The 12,500-nt window shown below is 49.8% G+C and overlaps 2 non-coding genes and 1 pseudogene across 2 annotated transcripts; all 3 read right to left on the bottom strand.

The window, feature by feature from the left end:
- Window positions 1-2,996, bottom strand: part of LOC120847270 — a 5,257-nt pseudogene extending 2,261 nt beyond the window's left edge.
- A 688-nt stretch (window positions 2,997-3,684) lies between these two features.
- On the bottom strand, window positions 3,685-3,837 carry LOC120847333. The gene has a single exon (XR_005717348.1). It is a non-coding gene; the product is annotated as a 5.8S ribosomal RNA (ribosomal RNA).
- A 432-nt stretch (window positions 3,838-4,269) lies between these two features.
- On the bottom strand, window positions 4,270-6,085 carry LOC120847250. Its single transcript, XR_005717320.2, has one exon. It is a non-coding gene; the product is annotated as a small subunit ribosomal RNA (ribosomal RNA).
- Window positions 6,086-12,500: the final 6,415 nt, after the last annotated feature.

Below are 12,500 nucleotides of genomic sequence, written 5' to 3'. Positions count from 1 at the left end.
TATGGCGTCATAAGTGCAGTCAGCCCGACTCCAGACTTGGAACCCCGACCACTCGGTCAGGGTCTTAGGAGTCCCTTTTCCATGATAGCCAAGCCGGTGTGGGGGGGGCAGGGTCACCCCCCCCCGAAGGAATGCGAGAGGTCCCGTTGAAGACGAGTTCGCCAGGGATGCACCCCCTTTAGGCTCACTAGTCTTGCGGCGGACACCACGAGCAGGTGGGAGTTCGACTTTGCGCGAGCAAGCAACCATCTGCTCTCACCCCGAATCCAAGGCGTGCATGCCATAGGAGACAAGAGAGTCATAGTTACTCCCGCCGTTTACCCGCGCTTTGATGAATCTCTTCACGTTGACATTCAGAGCACTGGGCAGAAATCACATTGCGTCAACACCGACCAGCGGCCATCGCAATGCTTTGTTTTAATTAGACAGTCGGATTCCCCCGGTCCGTGTCAGTTCTGAGTTGACTGTTTTTTGCCGGCCGAAGCATAGCACTTTGGGCACGAAGCCCTCAGACGCCGCGCAGCTGAGGCTTTCCACAGGAAGGTCCCGACGCTAGTCGGGGCTTGGCCGCGCCGCGTGAACGGCGAGCCCCGCCCAGTCCCGGTGCAGTGCCGTTCCTGCTTCAGGTCCCCAGCCCGACCGGCTCAGTCCTCAGAGCCAATCCTTATCCCAAGGTTACGGATCCGTTTTGCCGACTTCCCTTACCTACATTGGTCCATCGACTAGAGGCTGTTCACCTTGGAGACCTGCTGCGGATGTGGGTACGGTCCGGCACGAAAATCACACTCCCTCACTCGGATTTTCAAGGGCCGACGCGAGCGCACCGGACAGCGCAAGAACCGCACTGCTCTACGGAGCCACCATCCCTATCTCGGGGCGAACCCATTCCAGGGACTCGATCTCCTTACAGAGAAAAGAAAACTCTTCCCGGGGCTCGCATCGGCGTCTCCGAGCTGGTTTGCGTTACCGCACTGGGCCCCGAAGGACCAATCTCCGTGTCCGGGTTCGGGATTATTAACCCGATTCCCTTTCGGTCACTGCGGGGCTCTCTCCACTGCAAAAAAGTGCTCCCGCTTCGGAAAGAACTTCTCCTTTCCCTTAGGACGGACTGACCCATGTTCAACTGCTGTTCACATGGAACCCTTCTCCACTTCAGTCCTCAAGGTTCTCACTTGAGTATTTGCTACTACCACCAAGATCTGCACCAGCGGCGGCTCCAGGCGGGCTTACGCCCGACACCTTCAACGCTCACCGCAGCGGCCCTCCTACTCGCTGCAGCTTAGCACCCCCTTGTTTGCGTGCATCTGCCGGCAGCGGCCGGGGATAGGCTCGACACTAGAGCGCCATCCATTTTCGGGGCTAGTTGCTTCGGCAGGTGAGTTGTTACACACTCCTTAGCGGGTTCCGACTTCCATGGCCACCGTCCTGCTGTCTTAAGCAACCAACACCCTTCATGGGATCTCATGAGCGTCCCAGATCGGCCGCCTTACCCCGGCGTTTGGTTCATCCCACAGCGCCAGTTCTGCTTACCAAAAGTGGCCCACTTGGCACTCTCATCGCTTCCGGAGGCCTCAGACCAGAAGGCCTCCGACACACCCATTGAAAGTTTGAGAATAGGTTGAGGTCGTTTCGACCCCAATGCCTCTAATCATTCGCTTTACCAGGTGTGACTGGTCTCGGCAACAAGCGCCAGCTATCCTGAGGGAAACTTCGGAGGGAACCAGCTACTAGATGGTTCGATTAGTCTTTCGCCCCTATACCTGGGTCGGACGATCGATTTGCACGTCAGAAGCGCTTCGGACCTCCACCAGAGTTTCCTCTGGCCTCGTCCTGCCCGGGCATAGTTCACCATCTTTCGGGTGCCAACGTGTGCGCTCTAGCGCCGCCCCCACGACGTGAGCGTGTGGGGCGGGCCGTTGCTGCTCCCTTCATCGGACCCCTGGGCGGCCCGGGATCGCAACTCGGCACGGCACGAGGCCGCGCCTTCACGTTTCATTGCGCCTCTGGGTTTTGAGGGACCCATTGACTCGCGCACATGTTAGACTCCTTGGTCCGTGTTTCAAGACGGGTCGGGTGGGTTACGGACCTACTCGCCGCCAGCCATGACGACCCTCCGCGGAAAGAACCCGCCTCGCCGGTTCCGAGCCCCAAACACCGAACGTCAGGCGAATACCTGGCGTAAGGCAGGCGACCCGTTGACCCAGCCGGGTTTCCCGCTCCGCATTCCGGAGGGCATCGTTTCGGGCCTCCCCGAAGGGAGTAGCCCATGAGGCCTGGGCAGGGTGACGTACTCGATTACCGGCCAGGTATAACTCCCACGACAGCCAAACAAGGGCCGTCGCCGGTCACCTCCAGCGGCCGGACTCAAAGTCGTTCTTGAAAGGGTTACCCGTGCCCGTCGCGGCGTCCTACCGACGGTGGAAAATGCGTTCCGGAGTGCGCGGCACCGCGCGGGCAGCCGGAACGGGCCCCCACAAGGAGAGCCCGTAAACCAAGACGCTGACACCGCTCCACGTCACAGCGAAACTGAATCCCACCGCCCTCGAGCTTCGAGGGCCCACCCGTTTTACTCTAAGCGGTTTCACGTACTCTTGAACTCTCTCTTCAAAGTTCTTTTCAACTTTCCCTCACGGTACTTGTGAACTATCGGTCTCTCGGACGTATTTAGCCTTAGATGGAGTTTACCACCCAATTAGGGCTGCACTCTCAAGCAACCCGACTCACGGGAGGTTCCATCCCGAGAGAGCAGTGGCGGAGACGGGCCTGGCACCCACTCTGGGTCAAGCCCCTGTCAGGGGGACTTGCACCACCGCAAAACTCTCGGGAACGTTACCTCCCATACACCACATTTCCCGATCGCCGGCAAGGACGAGGGATTCGGTGCTGGGCTAGGTCCCGTTTCGCTCGCCGCTACTAAGGGAATCCCTGTTGGTTTCTTTTCCTCCGCTTAGTGATATGCTTAAATTCAGCGGGTTGTCTCGCCTGATGTGAGGTCGACAATCTTTTTTTTATTTTGTGCGCTTTCCAACAAAAACTTCGCCTCCTTACCACATGTCAAAAACACAAAAGGATGGCGAACTAACAGTTGTTGTACACACGGTTTGCATCGCTTTCGATTCGACAAAAAAGAAAGCGCGCAATCCAACGGCATTCCCCTACTGGATGGCTCCAGTATTCATCGGGGACGCGAAGGTCTTAGACTGACGGAAGGCTACGACGCAAAAAACTTTCCTCCCAGAAGCGTTTTTCTTTTTTTTGTGCAAATCAACGCCACGAGATTTACATTTGCCGACGCCGCGTTTCAACGCGCCAACGCCAACTCCGTCCCACGGTTTTTCCACTCGAACAACATCCACGCCAAAGAAAACAGAATCGATCGAAAAGAAACCGTTTCAAATCTCCGTTTCTAACGCACCGACGTCACAGCGCCGTTCAACGTGCGAAAGATTTTTTTGGTACGGGATTTTCCACAAACGGTATCCATCGAGTTTCGTTTTCCCATGCAGTGTTCGATAAAAACTCGTAGGAGGAGGAGGACTGGTTAAGCGCACGCGTGCAATCGCACCACTCGTGCATTTGCTCAAAGAAAACGCAACGCAAGAAAGCATAAAACTGCGTGCTGCCCACGATCCGACACAGTCAAAACGAGGTAGAAAACAAATTCTCCTCTCTTGATATATGATCCGACCCTCACACAGACGAAGCCACGGGAAGGCCCGAGGCCGCAATGTGCGTTCAAAGAGTAAGTGCTCAGTGTGTCCTGCAATTCACACCAAGTCTCGCAGCTGGCTGCGTTCTTCATCGACCCGAGAACCGAGTGATCCACCGCTTAGAGTCGTGTTTTTGGATTTTTCAATCAGTACGACAAAACACAAGTTGTTGTTTTTTTTTCGCGCCCGGCACATCCCATGCCATCTCGAAAGCGCAAAAAAAAGCTTCTTCTCAAACGCCTCTTCGTTAATCAAAACAAAAGGGCGATCCTCGAGAAGAGACGAAAAAGGGGGCGATGCGCCTTTTGTAACCCGCGGATTGTCCCGGTGCACTTGAAATCTCCTCTCAATCGAGGCAGCAGAGGGCTCCCGCTGGGCGCATCATCGAAAGGAACGGAGGCCACCCGAAGAAAAAGGCACATCCGAACCACAGTTGTTTTTTTTTGTGCCGTCCCGACGGCATCCAAGCTTGGTCGGGATCGGCGCCAGATAAATTCGCACATCGAGTCCATTCCCCGTACAAGAGGAAGAAGACAAAACGATGCCAAATAACATCCGGTAATGATCCTTCCGCAGGTTCACCTACGGAAACCTTGTTACGACTTTTACTTCCTCTAAATGATCAAGTTTGGTCATCTTTCCAACACACCGCCGCAACCGAAAGGCCGCTCCGGGTATCGGTCCGAAGACCTCACTAAATCATTCAATCGGTAGTAGCGACGGGCGGTGTGTACAAAGGGCAGGGACGTAATCAACGCGAGCTTATGACTCACGCTTACTGGGAATTCCTCGTTCAAGGGGAACAATTGCAAGCCCCTATCCCAATCACGAAGGAGGTTCCACGGGTTACCCAGTCTTTACAGACAGGGATAAAAACACGCTGCTTCCTTCAGTGTAGCGCGCGTGCGGCCCCGGACATCTAAGGGCATCACAGACCTGTTATTGCTCTGTTTCGTGCGGCTAGGAGCCGCTTGTCCCTCTAAGAAGGGTGCAAGGTGCAGAGAACCACGCACCTATTTAATAGGCTAGAGTCTCGTTCGTTATCGGAATTAACCAGACAAATCGCTCCACCAACTAAGAACGGCCATGCACCACCATCCACCGAATCAAGAAAGAGCTCTCAATCTGTCAATCCTCCCAGTGTCCGGGCCGGGTAAGTTTTCCCGTGTTGAGTCAAATTAAGCCGCAGGCTCCACTCCTGGTGGTGCCCTTCCGTCAATTCCTTTAAGTTTCAGCTTTGCAACCATACTTCCCCCGGAACCCAAATACTTTGGTTTCCCGGAAGCTGCCCGCCGAGTCATTTGAGTAACTCAGGCGGATCGCTGGTTGGCATCGTTTATGGTTAGAACTAGGGCGGTATCTGATCGCCTTCGAACCTCTAACTTTCGTTCTTGATCAATGAAAACATTCTTGGCAAATGCTTTCGCAGTAGTTCGTCTTGCGACGGTCCAAGAATTTCACCTCTAGCGCCGCAATACGAATGCCCCCGTCTGTCCCTCTTAATCATTATCCTGTATTCCAAAAACCAACAGAACAGAAACAGGATCTTGTTCTATTATTCCATGCACTGTTATTCAGGCGAATCGCCTGCGTTGAGCACTCTAATTTTTTCAAAGTAAACGCGCCGGCCAAAGCAAGGCACCTGATGAAGGGAACCAAGCCACGACAGGCATGATGTTCAGCACGGGCCGTAACGTGGTGTCCACGCACTTCCCGCCTGTAACTGAGATCCAACTACGAGCTTTTTAACCGCAGCAACTTTAGTATACGCTATTGGAGCTGGAATTACCGCGGCTGCTGGCACCAGACTTGCCCTCCAATGGATCCTCGTTAAAGGATTTAGAGTGTACTCATTTCAATTACGGGGCCTCAAAAGAGTCCCGTATTGTTATTTTTCGTCACTACCTCCCCGTGCCGGGAGTGGGTAATTTGCGCGCCTGCTGCCTTCCTTGGATGTGGTAGCCGTTTCTCAGGCTCCCTCTCCGGAATCGAACCCTGATTCTCCGTTACCCGTAACAACCATGGTAGGCGCATAACCTACCATCGACAGTTGATAAGGCAGACACTTGAAAGAAACGTCGCCGGCTCGTGGCCGTGCGATCAGCACAAAGTTATCCAGAGTCACCACACAAAACGGACCGAAGCCCGATTGATCTTGGTCTAATAAAAGCACCCGTCGCCCCGAGGGGCTTCGGGCTCACTGCATGTATTAGCTCTAGAATTGCCACAGTTATCCAAGTAGGAAGAAACTATCTAAGGAACCATAACTGATTTAATGAGCCATTCGCGGTTTCGCCTTGTTTCGGCATGTACTTAGACATGCATGGCTTAATCTTTGAGACAAGCATATGACTACTGGCAGGATCAACCAGGTAATCTTTTCGTGGTGGGTCGCCCAAAACCCTACCAACGCGCGGACGCGGGGCCACCGTCAGGCGCCCCTTACGAACCGCAAACACACACAACGCTTAGGAATTACTTCCAAATCCAAGAAGAAATGAAGCACGTTCGAGCGCGCAGCCGGAATATCCCCGACCGAGGTCGGTACCGACGCGGCAAGAAGCGCATAAATTTCTTTCTCGTCGTAGCAACAGAAAGTCGTACGCCAAAAAAATCATTGACGACGCCTTCGCAGCGTTGCCGAGCTTTCAGGTCCCGTGAGGACGCGAGGACGCACCCCGGCCTTCGGTCAGAACGCACTCGTCATTTCACACCGTTCGGTTAGCGCGGACGCTCCGAAACACCCTCCTCTCGCATTCGTTTTCAAGACACAGGTGCACCCGAGAACCGACCCCAACGGCAGACGCCAGAGATCGCAGGTACCTTGCTGTAACGACCATGCGGCGGAGGCAGCGGCCGAGACGGCGACGAAAGGCGTCGGCGACGTCGTCAGATGCCGCTCGCACCAATCGAACGCTCGACAGACCCCACCTCCACATAATAGCACCGATAAGTATAAAGAAGATCCTTCAAGAGCATTCTGTACATAGTTTGTGGTTATCAGTTTCGGTGACTGACTGACTGACTTACTGACTACTGTCTCTCACTCTATTCAGTATCATTTATTTGTCCTTTCTTTCTTATTTTTTTCCCCTCTCTCTCTCCTTATATATATATATGTATGTATGTATGTTTGTGTGTATATATATATATAAATGTTCTTTTTTTCCTCTGTGCCTCTATAAATACATACATACGTACATACATCCTACCCCTATAAAAAAAATTATTTCTCGCTTTTTATTAAAAACGTGCTGACCCCTGCTTGACTCTGATTACTTCTTTTTGACTTTCAGTTCATGTTAACATGGTCAACAGAAAGTTTATCGACTTTGTTATTACAAAGTAAACCAATATTTACACGGGGCGTTTCATGCGTTTTGAATTGTGTCAGAGCCGAACAATGAGCGCTATAGTAAGTCAGATTGTCACTGCTTTTAATCCGAATGCTCGCGGTATCGCGCGTGTTTACGGCAGGCTTCATAATAGGCAATTTTCTTTCTTTACACTACTCTTCTTTGCTCACTTCATTGTTTCTACCATTGGTTTCGTTTGGAAGGCCCCGCCACTTAGTTTCCGACAAAGTCCTCTCAAGGAACGAAGTGAGAAGCACGGGATTAACAAAAGAAAAAGATGCGTGTTTTCTAGCGGTTACCCGTGTCGCTTTGCGACACGGGCTTTCTGGCGCTTTCAACTGGGCGAGAGCCGAACAATTTACCCTACTGCACTTGCGACGGGCAGCGCTTTCAAACGGAATACTGGAAATCTCGCTTACTTTTCTGGCAAGTTTGATAGGAGACAAATATTATTCTTTTCACGCGAATTGTTCGCTCTATTTCTAATCTCTCTCTTCCGTGTCCTTGGCATGGAACGCCCGCTTCGTCTCCCACAAAGTACTTCCGAGGAATCAAGTGCAAAACACGCGACTTTAAAATGTGCGTGTTTTCTAGCGGTTACCCGTGTCGCGAGGCGACACGGGCTTTCTGGCGCTTTCAACTGGGCGAGAGCCGAACACTGTACACTACTGCACTTGCGACGGGCAGCGCTTTCAAACGGAATACTGGAAATCTCGCTTACTTTTGTGGCAAGTTTGATAGGAGACAAATATTATTCTTTTCACGCGAATTGTTCGCTCTATTTCTAATCTCTCTCTTCCGTGTCCTTGGCATGGAACGCCCGCTTCGTCTCCCACAAAGTACTTCCGAGGAATCAAGTGCAAAACACGCGACTTTAAAATGTGCGTGTTTTCTAGCGGTTACCCGTGTCGCGAGGCGACACGGGCTTTCTGGCGCTTTCAACTGGGCGAGAGCCGAACACTGTACACTACTGCACTTGCGACGGGCAGCGCTTTCAAACGGAATACTGGAAATCTCGCTTACTTTTGTGGCAAGTTTGATAGGAGACAAATATTATTCTTTTCACGCGAATTGTTCGCTCTATTTCTAATCTCTCTCTTCCGTGTCCTTGGCATGGAACGCCCGCTTCGTCTCCCACAAAGTACTTCCGAGGAATCAAGTGCAAAACACGCGACTTTAAAATGTGCGTGTTTTCTAGCGGTTACCCGTGTCGCGAGGCGACACGGGCTTTCTGGCGCTTTCAACTGGGCGAGAGCCGAACACTGTACACTACTGCACTTGCGACGGGCAGCGCTTTCAAACGGAATACTGGAAATCTCGCTTACTTTTGTGGCAAGTTTGATAGGAGACAAATATTATTCTTTTCACGCGACTTGTTCGCTCTATTTCTAATCTCTCTCTTCCGTGTCCTTGGCATGGAACGCCCGCTTCGTCTCCCACAAAGTACTTCCGAGGAATCAAGTGCAAAACACGCGACTTTAAAATGTGCGTGTTTTCTAGCGGTTACCCGTGTCGCGAGGCGACACGGGCTTTCTGGCGCTTTCAACTGGGCGAGAGCCGAACACTGTACACTACTGCACTTGCGACGGGCAGCGCTTTCAAACGGAATACTGGAAATCTCGCTTACTTTTGTGGCAAGTTCGATAGGAGACAAATATTATTCTTTTCACGCGAATTGTTCGCTCTATTTCTAATCTCTCTCTTCCGTGTCCTTGGCACGGAACGCCCGCTTCGTCTCCCACAAAGTACTTCCGAGGAATCAAGTGCAAAACACGCGACTTCAAAATGTGCGTGTTTTCTAGCGGTTACCCGTGTCGCGAGGCGACACGGGCTTTCTGGCGCTTTCAACTGGGCGAGAGCCGAACACTGTACACTACTGCACTTGCGACGGGCAGCGCTTTCAAACGGAATACTGGAAATCTCGCTTACTTTTGTGGCAGGTTCGATAGGAGACAAATATTATTCTTTTCACGCGAATTGTTCACTCTATTTCTAATCTCTCTCTTCCGTGTCCTTGGCATGGGACGCCCGCTTCGTCTCCCACAAAGTACTTCCGAGGAATCAAGTGCAAATCACGCGACTTTAAAATGTGCGTGTTTTCTAGCGGTTACCCGTGTCGCGAGGCGGCACGGGCTTTCTGGCGCTTTCAACTGGGCGAGAGCCGAACACTGTACACTACTGCACTTGCCATGGACAACGCTTTCAAACGGAATACTGGAGATGTCGCGTGCTTTACTGCCAAGCTCAATAAGAGACGAATTTCTTTCTTTTCACGGGAATTATTTCCTCTATTTCTAATCTCGCTCTTTCGTTTCATTGGGAAGGAACGCGCGCTTAGTTAGCCGCAAAGCAGTCTGAATTAATCACGTCCAAAGTACAGAATTTTACAATATATAGTGTTTTTACCGGTTGACCGCGTCAGAAAGCGTACCTTTCCGACGAGGTCTGTGTCGCTTTGACGTGAGCGGGAGCAACGCGATTTGGGCTAGTGCACGCGAGATTGGCAGCGCTTCCAATTCCAGTACTGTAGATATTGCGTGCATTTTTTACACGCTTGAGGATGTGGGATTTTCTTTCTTGTGACGTGACCCGTTTGTCAAATTGTGTCTCGCTTTTTGGTATCGTTTAAGAAGCCCGTCCGCTTACAATCCTAAAAAAGAAAAAAAAAAGAAATTAGTAAAGAAAGACGCCCATACTTTTTTGTTGCTCTTTCTTTTATTATCTGCGCAGGATTTTAATTTGTGTAAGTTTTGTTTACCGTCCCGACTACGTAGGCGTTCGTACATGCCCGTCCTCGCGCCTCGAATTGTGTGCGAGCGAAATCAATCTCCCCAAGCTAGCTTCAGAAATTGCTCGAAAATCGAACGTGAGGAAAGCCAGAGATACGTGGTTTTCACAGGTCGTGCAAGATTAATCCATAAAGTGCGATATTGGTATATATATATATATATATATATATATATATATATATATATATATATACATACATACATACACATACATGATTTCTGCGACAAATAGGAAGACAAAAATACCATGTTCAAGCATAATATAGGAACATTGACACTTTGCACACACAAGGGAGGTCAAATGGCAGGTTTTTCTTCCTTGTGCAGGAAACTTTATTGCAATGTCAGAAGGGAAGTTCCACTCTAGAATTGTGCGCTCAATAAAGGAGGAAAAGTAATGCACTTGAAAACCTTCACAGTTCAAGTAAGAAAACATTTCGAAACGACAGTTTGTTTTCTTGCAGGGAGGAGAAGAGGGGAGAGAGGGAGGGAGGGAGGGAGGGAGGGAGGGAGGGAGGGAGGGAGGGAAGGAAGGAAGGAAGGGGGGGTGCCATGCACGGTGAAGACCAGAGTGTCGAACCGAAAACCGAAGCGAACGAAAAACCGGAACCGAGGAGTTAGTTTCAGCCGAACCGAAACTGACCCGCCAACTTGGATCTGTACGGAAGAAAATATAACTGTCTATTAGTCTGACGATGAATAGAAGTACAAGGGTGTACGGCAGGGATAGCTGAAAAAAAAAAGGCTCTATGGACTTGGAGTGGCAGCCCAAAGTCGATGACGACGAAAAGAAAGCACACAGTTTCGGAAAACAGGCGGTAAGAAAGCGACAAATTAAGTAGCCGTCATGTCGAGTTGATTGCTTAGCTCTATTTAAGATGAAGGGAAAAAAAAAGTAGCACAATTGATGCTTACTTGCTAAATTGAATCAACCATTATCTTGTAAAGAAAAAAAACCTCAAATGCCAATCACCTGTATTTTAGGCGACCCAACAGACTGATAACTTTTAAATTCAGGCTAAAATATAACACAAAAAAAAAACAAGGAAAGACAGATATGTATGTAGCTTGTCATTTACTGCTCCATCAAATTTAAATAAAGCAATTTATTTCTCGGCACCTGAAAATAAGCGAACCCTACAAATGAATGGAAAGATACCCGTTTGCACTCTTGAAATAGTGCCTATTACGAAAAGAAGCACCAGGTAAATATAATATCACTTTAGCTTCTTCTTTTTCTTTTTAATACGGTACGCTGTTGGTTCATCTTAGTAAAATATATAAAATAGCGCAAAAAAGACGAGGACAAGGAGTATACAGGACAGGCACTCACTTTCAACTAGTTTTATCCAGGAAAAGTAAACATACATATATAGCTTTTATTCACGATAAGTGCCGAGGGCAGCCGAGAAGGCGGCAATAGCCCCGGATGGTTTGATCGTGCTGGGAGACACCAGCATCCCAGCTCAAATATCTTCTACCCTTAAGAATATGTGCTGCTTTGCCTGTCGTGTGTATATACATGTTCACTTTTCCTGAATGAAACTAGTTCAACATCAGCGCCTGTCCTGTATACCTCTTGTTCTTCTATTTGTTGTGCTATTTTAATGTCCTACATTACTTTTGTGCTCCCGCAAATCGAAGCAAACCAATAAAACATTCGGTTCGACACTCTGGTGGAAACTAAAAGCTTAGAAAGAAAGAGGAAAAAAAGAAAAAGGAAAACATTTCTACAATAATGATAAGCAGGAGGAGGAGGAGGAGGAGAACAAGAAGGCTAATAATGTGGAAAAAAAAGACACGACCCAAATAAATCAATACAAAGGATGGTATAAGTCATGCATACTTACCACATGTAAAATTAATTTAAAAAAAATTAGAAAAAAAATGTGTATTTATATATATATATAATTTTTTTTTCTTTTATCCAGAGGCTTTGGCGCACGCACAGCACTGCACTGCACTGCACTGCACTGCACTGCACAACACAACACAACGAGAGACTTTCCACAAACACACCACTGCGTACGAGGACACGACCACGTAGAGCTGCACGAAAACAAGCGCCGTAACTTAATAAAAAAAAAAAAAATTCCTTTCACTGGACGGACGGCACAAGAACGGAAACTGCTCAAAGAGCACACACACACACGACACATATTAATGAATTAATAAGGGGCACAAGTAGAGCCTAGTTGGGCGATACGTAGGACACGGCACCCACACCAGAGGCCTTGCAGAAGCACAGCACTGAGCACTGAGCACTGAGCAGCAGGTCACAGGACAGATATGACGTCCACGCTGAGTAGGCCGAAGGCAGGGAATTACGGACGCACGCGAGGTCACCCACAGGCACTTTCACCGGAACCACGCCACAACACCACGCTGCAGAGCGCGCACTGCAAAGCGAAACCATGCGCTCACCTTCGGAAAGCACGGAGCGCGGGCGGCACAGAGAAGCAAAAAGACGTCAAAAGCACATCGCGATGAAGCGGCGGCGAATGAACACTACTCACTGGTGGAAATGGATATCTCCTCAAGCGAAAACATGCAATGACCACGCATGGTTTAAGATGCACGTGGGAGACGCGCACACTTTCAGAAACCAGGTACGCCAACGCACGCGGGCAATAAGACGGACAAAA

This window comes from Ixodes scapularis, unplaced genomic scaffold (assembly GCF_016920785.2).
Source record: "Ixodes scapularis isolate PalLabHiFi unplaced genomic scaffold, ASM1692078v2 ptg001158l_1___fragment_3__unscaffolded, whole genome shotgun sequence".
Classification (NCBI taxonomy): domain Eukaryota; kingdom Metazoa; phylum Arthropoda; class Arachnida; order Ixodida; family Ixodidae; genus Ixodes; species Ixodes scapularis.
This window is presented reverse-complemented; position numbering and strand designations above follow the sequence as displayed.